The following is a 9,697-nucleotide window of genomic DNA, read 5'->3' as shown; positions in this document are numbered from 1 at the left end:
GTCTTCAGCTGGCAAATGGCTAAATTCTGAAAGGTTGTAGGCTCTTCAAATGACTAACATATTTCCAAGGAGGTAGTCCCCACGGAGACCGATGAAGGCATTCGTTTAGGGTACATTTATTTGGCATATCAAACAGGCCCCCCAAAAAAAATAATGATAATATCGAACCTATCATGTTGGGTTTTCGTAGATAACGATGGCACTGGCTTTTTATACCCTTCAACATTCTATGGAGGATATATTAGTTTTGTCATTCCGTTTGTAACACCTCGAAATATTCTTATTAGTACCAACTATATACTTGTGGGATCAGCGTAAAATTCTAAGACGATCTAGCGATGTCCGTCCGTCTGTTGTAGTTACGCTATCTTTCGAACGAATTGAGGTGGAAGGTTTAAATTTTGCATACACGCATAGTTACAGTTCGTAAATGGGCCATGTCGGCCCACGCTTCCGTATAGCCCCCATATACCTCCCGATATCCTGTATTTTTATGATTTACCGACATTATTTACCGGAATTATTTTAAATTTCATATTTAAAGTTCGTAGCCTATGACAAAAAGTTTTGTATGCAGGTCTACGTCTTCCAATGACCCCCATATCCCGATATTTGGTATTTTGATGATTGCTGCAAAATTATTCACCGATATCGTTGCAAATTTCGTATTGGAATATCTTAATGGGTACTACAACCTATAACAAACATTTTTGTATGCAGGTCCACTTCTTCGTATGCTGGTCCACGTCTAAGAGTACCTCCCCATAGTCGATATTTTGATGATTTCACCAACATTATTCACCGGAATAGTTTCAAATTTCGTATTGGAGGATCTTAATAGATAATACTGCCTATAGCAAAAAAATCGCATGCGGGTCCCGATACTAGGTATTTTCATGATTTTTGCTACATTATTCACCAGAACTATAACAAATTTCGTATGTGCAGTTCGTAATGGGTACTACAGCCTATGACAAAAAAATTTCGTAAGCAGATCCAAGTCTTCGTATAGTCCCCATATAACGGTTTGTATTTAAGTGGTAGTTTTCGTTTTTTTTTTTTGTTCTGAAATTTCCAAGTTCTGTTTATCGCATTGAACGTAGATGCAAGGTCTTAATGTCGATCTGGTAGTACCTACTTTCTTTCTGTAACCGGTTTTTCTTTTTGTCTTTATTTGTCATGTACGGTTCGCTTTAAAAGTCTTCATCAAAAATTTTCAATTTTTTTCTATTGGGTATCGAAAATAGACTATACGGGTCTATGTTTTCATGCAGTCCCGATACATCTTCCATTAGCTCTCATTTTCTCCAGTTGACCCCCTGTTTTGAGCTTCCAATTTAAGCAACAATAGCCAAACTGTAAATTTTTGTGAGCATTCAATTCCCTGAAATAGCGTGCCAAATCAAATAATTTCATTTTCGTGACACAAGAACCCACAATCAGTACCAAATTTGCTTTTTTTATGCAAATATTCAATTCGTGTATTTGAAATGCTAATTTTGCGACATGGAGTGAAAAAAAACTGAGCCCAGTAGCGATGATTGAAGTAAATATCAATCATGGACATACACACATATTTGGAAGGAGCAAAGGTAAAGGGGTGTTAATGGTGTGACAACTATTTGTAATAAACGAAACAAACTAAGAAAACAGTGTTGCCATCCTATTTTGAAATATGAATATGAAAGATTATGGGTTTGAATTTCTGAATCTTTTCAAAAAATCTCAATACCAAACATTGAATTAATTGAGTTTATTTAGTATATACTAATACAACAGAGCTTAACACCCTTTTTTAGCATGGGCATGTCATAAAAACTAAATACTTAGCAAACTGCTACCAAGAGCCAATAATAAATTCAAGAAGTTTTCGATGTCTTGAGGGTATTTTGTGTTTAATTTAACCTCTTTAACCCAGTACCGTTAAATTTCGTTGTCGAATGTGCTACTGCCATTACTCATGTCTTGGTATGGTAAAAGTAAGTTGTTTTGCCTTGTAGATAGTGTTCGAAAAACTGATTATTCTTAAGCTTACTGGTAATGCAGAGGGTATGTTGTTGTTGTAGCAGCTTCTAATGCTGTGTCTGTTTTGATTAATTTCAATCTGATTCTGCATGTGACTCCAGCCTCAGGAACATCGCAGCATGTATAGGTTGGGGCCACAGCGATACTATAAAGAGAAAAGACAATGGAGTTATTTGAATAAGTCTAGCTCAGCAGAGAAGTAGGTCAAGCATGTTTTGTGGGCCTGCGCCACATGCTGGCCGGATGGTCTGGTCCAAATTCAAATTGCGGTGGCTATTCCACCTGGATCTTAATTGCTCCAAACTAACTCGGTTTTGTGGGGTAGCTCTCGGTCTTCAGCTGCGATGGAAGGGGAAATGGTCTCTTAGTACTATATTCACCTTATATTCTCCATGACTTCTGAGACCGCATCAGACTGAATTACACTCAGTCCTGTTGATCTAGAGGCTCGCTCTCTAATAACTCTGTACCTCCCTCTTTAGATCATGAAGGTCTTCCCTTACGTGCCTAGTCGGAGGTTGCCAATCCACTAAATGGTGCATGATATTGCTCTGTTTGTAACACCCAAGCAGATATTGCATTGACGGCAATTTTTATGATGTCGCACTGGTAAAACCATCGCCTCCTCATACAGATGGTCAACAGGTGTCATGACGAGCCACGCTGTTGCCGTTATAAGGGCGGCGTTCTGACAGGGCTCCATATTTTTCCACTGCGCATTTTTCTACTAACGTTGGCGCACCAAACAGAAGCAGCACAGTTTACCACAGACCGAATCAGCTCCCCAAGTGCCACAGACCTCATCATCCCCAAGTGCTGGCGGCCACATATTTGAGAACTTCCTTCCTACTTCTAATCTTGTCGCAGAAAGCTGTGGTATGCGCGGACGGCTTAAATCAGCTATCGAATGTGAACCCTATGACCTTGGGGTAGTAGGTGCTCCGAATTAAGACACCATACACTTGTACAATAAAGGACAGCCTCATCTCCTCTGCCCATGTTATTTAAAGCGCGGCCATCGATTTTTTTGACCTTTTGGAAAAAGGGGGTTAGATCAACTAGGTAAGCGTCTGACCGATCACAAATTTCATCAATGATGGGTCCAGACTCCAATTGTGTACAATCATCAGCGTAAGTAATTATATCTGTGCCGTCTGGAACGTGTGAGATGCAAAAAGGTAGACGTTAAACAGTTCACGGATATATCACGGATATTCGATTTCTTACCCGGAAGGCGGTGTATTCAATGTCCTCAAACAGTATGGTGTGATTGACTGTATCAAAAGCTTTTAATAAATCAAGTGCCACCATCAAGTGATAAATCAATGAGTTAATCTTTGAGAAACTCGTGGTATGTTATAATATATTATGGATGGATAAAGTTTGCCAAGAGCACTCTCAATTCGATAAGAAGATTTTCAAAACCCTTAAAATTCCACAAAAGAATATATTTTTTGTTGCACATGGCAACCCTCGTTCGATGCCCAACCCATCACAGAAACAAGCACATGCCAAAAGCCCAAAACCACAAATAAACCAGACATTTATTAAAAATCATAAACAAACGTGACCTTCATTAGAGCTCAAATCCCAAGATAAATAAACACCAAAGAAAACCCACCAACAACACAAAACATTCAAATATGGAAAAAAATCGAGATATTTATGTGGCACACTCTGTGGCTAGTGGTACTGTTGCTGCTGCTGTGGCAGCAATCAATAAAATGAACAGACTGATGGCTGCAGCAGCATCAGCAATACCACAATCTCTGTTGGACCGCTGTTTCAGAATGAATGCTACAGATAGCCGAAAGATTTATTCATGATTCAGACTTCAAGAAGCGCCGTTTTTTATTACATGTATATCAAAGACTTCTTTAATATTCGGATTTATAGGTCTATAGCCCTATTTGTCCAAAAGGACTTTATTACATTTGCGATCTCAGAAGGTTACTCTTTAGATTTATATATGCCAGTTCTGGGGGTTCCTTGTGTTACCTATGAAAATATGTAATGAAGAAGAGAATGTGATGTTGTGGAAAATGATCGACTCGTCCACCCAAAGATTCCCACGATTAAACAATTCATAAAAAAAAGTTCAGTGACTGATCAACTACCTATCTAGTTCACGGTATCATCGGAGCATGTGTAGCCGTCTTCTGTGTAAATGTTGTGAGAATTGTCATCTGTTCACGTTCTTCTATCTTATCTTATAATAAGAATCATTAAAATATGCACGATGCCCGCCTCGTGAACGGTTCGATCGATTGAATAAGATATTGAATTACTTAAAAAGTTAAAGTATAAACGAGTTAAAAAGCATTTACATCAGCCATGCCGAACATAGAATACCTTCCACCAATTGGAATTACGATCTTAAAAATATCGAATATAGGGAGTTAATGAATTATGGTGACATTGAATGTTTATTTGAGGCAATCCTTTCAAAATGATGATATGTAGGAACATTTTGCATAAACTCCTCCTAACGTCGTATTATCAGCAACATTGCCGAATACACTATAGCCTAAAATGTTAGTAAATGACAAACTTTGACTTCAGGTTAGATTACTTTGTGATGTAAACATCGAAAATATCGATACACGTCTCCTAAAAGTCGGTCGGTTTAAAATAATTCTACTCACCCTAATATACATTTTAATATCTATGTATCTACATATTTATGTAGATAGTAGTAATATATGCGAACTATGTACAAACAATTAGAATTTATTTTGCATGGCACAAAAGCAGTAGAAGACGAACTAGAAAACTTTAAAAAGCAACAAAAATAACAACAGCAATTTGAAACAAAAGTTCGTTGCACTGAAATAGCTTCGAATAGGCAAACAGGCACACGAACATGTATAGAAGGCAAAAGAGTCAATCAAAACAACCAACATTACAGTAGCAGCAATACAATTTTTATCAAAACATTAATGAGAAAAATAGAGCAATAAAGGAATATAAACAAAAATAAAAATTCAACAACAAAAGCGAGCGAAATTAGAGGGTGTTGTTCTAAGAGATTATGGATGCTTGATTGAATGAAGGAAATTGACTGAATTGTATTGGCCTTAACAGAGCCACTGAATCGGTTGAACCAACCGAAAAGAGAAGCATTGTTAAATGAACTCTTTTATTGGATAGCGAGTTCTTAAATGTAACATCGGTGAAAATTGCATGTAACATCTGTTAACAACATAATGTTGAACAATATTAGAGCAGTAGTTCTATTTCTGTTTACTGAATTATTAGGGAGAACACTTTTATCTTCACAGAATATCTACAATGCTGTGATGAGACTGCAAAAAGGACTGTTAAGTTCGATAAACATTTCCATAGAGAAAATGTAACTACCATAGATGTGCTGTCAGAAATTATGACGTATGTGACATACTTTTCTGACGTATCATACATTCGTCGAATAAGTCGTAAACCTAGACAAAAAATAAGAGTTTTTGATAGAAATGTGTTGGTTGAATATTTGTCAAGCTTATTATAAATGTTAATGCATGTATGTTTATTATGTAAGAAATCTCACACATTTCACAAACAGCAGCCTTCTGCTTGGTTTCAAGAAGTGAAGCTAGCAAACAAAAAAAAAAAAAAAAAAAAAAGAAAAGAACAGCGGTCAGAAGCTCTATAAAGAACATATTTGTTATTTCATATTTACATAGAACATAAATCCAGCCTCAGGTTTCTGATGTTATTTTGTCAGATTTGGAAGATTTTCACAAGGATTAGAGAGAATTATACAATATTTTAAAAGTTTAAGGCATTAAAAAACAACAAGTAAAAAAGATGTAAGTTCGACCGGTCGAACTTTGAATACTCTCCACCATTTGAAACAATTTGGCAATTTAAAAAAAAAAAAAATAAAATAAATAAATAAATAAATAAAATCCTTAAAAATTTCTATGTAAATCTTAAAAGTACCGAATGTAGCCCTTATATTCGGGACTATACTACAACATGGACCTGCATAGGCAACTTTTGTCATAGACCATTACAATATTCAAATGCGAAAGTTGAAAAAAAATCAGTGAAAATCATTAAAATACCGAATATAGAGATGTACCGTTATGTGGGGGCTATATTAATACGTGGATCTGCACAGACAATTTTCTGTCTTAGGCTGCAGTATTCATTATGAACTTCAAATGCCAAAATTTAAAACAATTCCGGTGAATAATGCCACTAAAATTATCATATTTACCTCCCGAATATCGGGAGATACCCTTTTATGGGTGTTATACGAAGATGTGGACCTGCACAGACAATTTTCTGTCTTAGGCTGTAGTATCCACTACGAACTTCAAATACCATATTTGAAACAATTTCGATAAATAATGTCCTTTTCATGGTGGAGGGTATAATGACACGCTCATGGCAATTGGACAAATAAATGTGCATCAGCATGACAACAATTTCAGACTCTGCTTGCAGGCGACAAATACCAGATGACTTGCCAGAAGATTTGCCAAGATGATGGTGATGGTAATTCACACCATTTGGTCACTTGGGGGTCAATGGCCATGCAAACAGTGTCACAAATCTCATAAAGTGGCATGGCGTATGTAATCGAATATTTGTATCTATGGAAGACAACGACGAATTAGCTATTATAATAAAGACAAAAAGGAGGCATATAGGGTTTTCAAACTACATTTTTCCAATTAGTGGATTTTCACTCATAATCTGAATTCTTTACATCTTCATAATTCACTATTTTTCCATTTCCAACCTCTATTTCTTTCCCGTTCCTTACAGATCCCATTTTTATTTCAACCAGACAAACGTCGTGCTGTCACTCCGACCATAACTAGTGCATCATACTGCGCACACACATAAACAAAAAAATAAATTTGTAATATTAAATAGATTTTAATTAAGTTTAATTTAAAAGAACTCCATGACTAAATGACTCCAATGACGGCATGCAGCCTGTGATGGATTGTCCCCATAGCACTGAGCTCTGGTATGCTGAATTATGTATATTTTAAAGTAGGGGGAAAGTAGCTGGAGATTGGGTGTTTAGTCTGTCTACTTTGGGACATTGAGACACGACGTATTTGTCATGTCAGCTGACGGCATCCCAATTAAAACGAAAACATAAAAAAATATTTGAAATGAAAGTGATATAAATTCTCAAGAGATTTCAGGTCTTCGTGTAACTTTCCATGTAACGAAAGAAAAGAAAAAATCACAATTATGCAGTTTTTGAAATTATGATGATTGTAAAAACGTGATGAGGGAAAGTGAGGAACAATTTTATGATTTAAAATCAAATCTAGAAGAGGCTTTCATTGACTGTGAAAAAAATGAGAAAAATTTTATTAAAAATTATGTAATATCCTTACGGAAAAAAGGACATTGGTTCAAAATTAATAGGAATAAGTCCAAAGCAAGTATTCCTAAAATTTAAAAGAAAAAAAAAACTAAAAAGTTTCAGTCGGTTTTGTCGATAGATATATAACCTCAGCTTATGTCTGATAATAAACCAGTAAGGAAAAGTCAAAAGTCGGGCGGGACCGGCTATATGATATCCTACACCACTATGCATATTTTGTAGAGCTTCCGTAACAAAATAATTTATTTCAAGTAAATCATACCACCTATCAACATTTGACTTTAGACCAGTTATAATTTTGTTTCAGAGGAAACTAATATACAGGGTGAGATGAAAAAACTGCAACCAAGTTCAGACTGCTCTTATTTCTAATCCACTAGTCCGACAGCTGTTAACATTATTCCAGTGACAGCTCATTATATTGTTTACAAGCGTGCAAAGCATTTTGGAGAGAATTTTCCAGAGAAGAAATTTATCCGTGATGGATGCTCAATTTTCTTCATATTAGATCTTGTTTTAGTAGAAATATTGAGATGTGCGAAATTCGAAGACAATCTGACTTTTTTCTCAACTCATAAGAGTTATGATTAGTCAAAATAGGGCAGTACTTGATGGAGTGAACCAATATCGTCCATTTTCGCACCCGACCTAGCACTTAGGCAAATATTAGAATTTGAAAAATTTGAACAAAATTGCATGATCCTATTTTGCTCTATGAGCAAATTATTTTTGGGTCCTTTTCTTGGGTAGGTAGCAGAAGGAGTTGACCAATATTGTCCATCTCCGAACGCGATCTAAAATTGAAAATAATGTTACGTTGCACAAAATTTGGATCAAATAGGATACTCCCTCCGAGAGACACCTTTAGATCCACTCCATATGCCCTGAAACGATTTAGTCCAAAGAGACTCTAGACATTATTTCGACGAGGCACGTTTTGGTCGTATGAAATGACATGTACCCTCTGTAGCAATATGGCTGAGGGTATAAAAATCAGTGAGAAACAAACAAGTAATAATGGGGTTTTAATAGTACATGATGGCTAAAAACGAAATTTTACCACATTAACACCTGTTGCATCTGACGACATGGGTTTAAGCAAACCGCATGCACACACACATAAAACAAACACCCGCTAAAATTGGCAAACTTGATCGCTTAAAACACCAGCAACAAATTGTGAAACAAACATTCGAGCGTCTGAACAAATGAACAGACACCAATTCAACTGACAAACATTATGCCGAGTAAAAAAAGCACCTTTAGCTGGATGGCGAGTGCCTTATTCATTTGAAGTTGTTTTTGTTTGGAAACGTTTACAAAATTGGGGTCAATGAATTTAAAGTTGTCAACTTGTTTTTGCCTCTGCTGCTCTTGTTCATATTTTTTTTATTCATTGATGGAACAACAAAAGAAAAAGCAAAAACTCTGTTAATAATTATTGCACCAATAAATAAAAACAAAGTACCTCAATTGTGTTGTCGCAACTCGCTGCTGCCAAAACCATGTAGAGGACTTACAGGCCTACTATAGCCAGCAGAAGACTTCCAGGTCTTCTATTATCAGTAGGAGAAATCCAGGTCTTTTATAACCAGTTAAAGACCTCTATTGACAATAGAAGACCTTCAGTTCTCTTTTAATGTGTACAAAACCTTTAGGTCTTCTGCAGAAAGTAGACCAGCCTTCAGGTCTTCTATAGCCAGCTCAAGACCTTCAAGTCTTCCTTAGCAAGCAGAATACCTTCAGGTCTTCTATAGCTAGTAGATTTTTTGGTAAGAGACATTCAGGTCTTCTGTAGCTAGTTGAGACCTCCATGTCTTCTATAACTAAGATCTATATGACTTGTATAACCAGTGGAAAACTTCCAAGTATTTTATAGTAGGTAGGAGACCTCTAGGAGTTTTATAGACAGTGGGAGAACTTCGGGTCTTAAATTGCCAGTAGAAGACTTTCAGGTCTTCCACAGGATGAGATGAAAAAACTGCAACCAACTTCAGATTGCTGTCTTTTATAACCAGCTGAAGACCTATATTGACAATAGAAGACCTTCAGTTCTCTTATAAGGTCTACAAAACCTTTAGGTCTTCTACAGCAAGCAGAACCGCCTTCAGGTCTTCTATAGCAAGCTCAAGACCTTCAAGTCAGAATACCTTCAGGTCTTCTATACCTAGTCGATTTTTTTTAGAAGACCCTAAGGTCTTCTGTGGCCAGTAGAAGTCCTCCAGGTCTTCTGTGGCCAGTAGAAGTCCTCCAGGTCTTCTGTGCCCAGTAGAAGTCCTCCAAGCCTTCTGTGGCCAAAAGAAGTCCTCTAGGTCTCAA

Source organism: Musca domestica, unplaced genomic scaffold (assembly GCF_030504385.1).
Source record: "Musca domestica strain aabys unplaced genomic scaffold, Musca_domestica.polishedcontigs.V.1.1 13, whole genome shotgun sequence".
In the NCBI taxonomy this organism is placed as follows: domain Eukaryota; kingdom Metazoa; phylum Arthropoda; class Insecta; order Diptera; family Muscidae; genus Musca; species Musca domestica.
Note: the sequence above shows the minus strand (reverse complement) of the source record.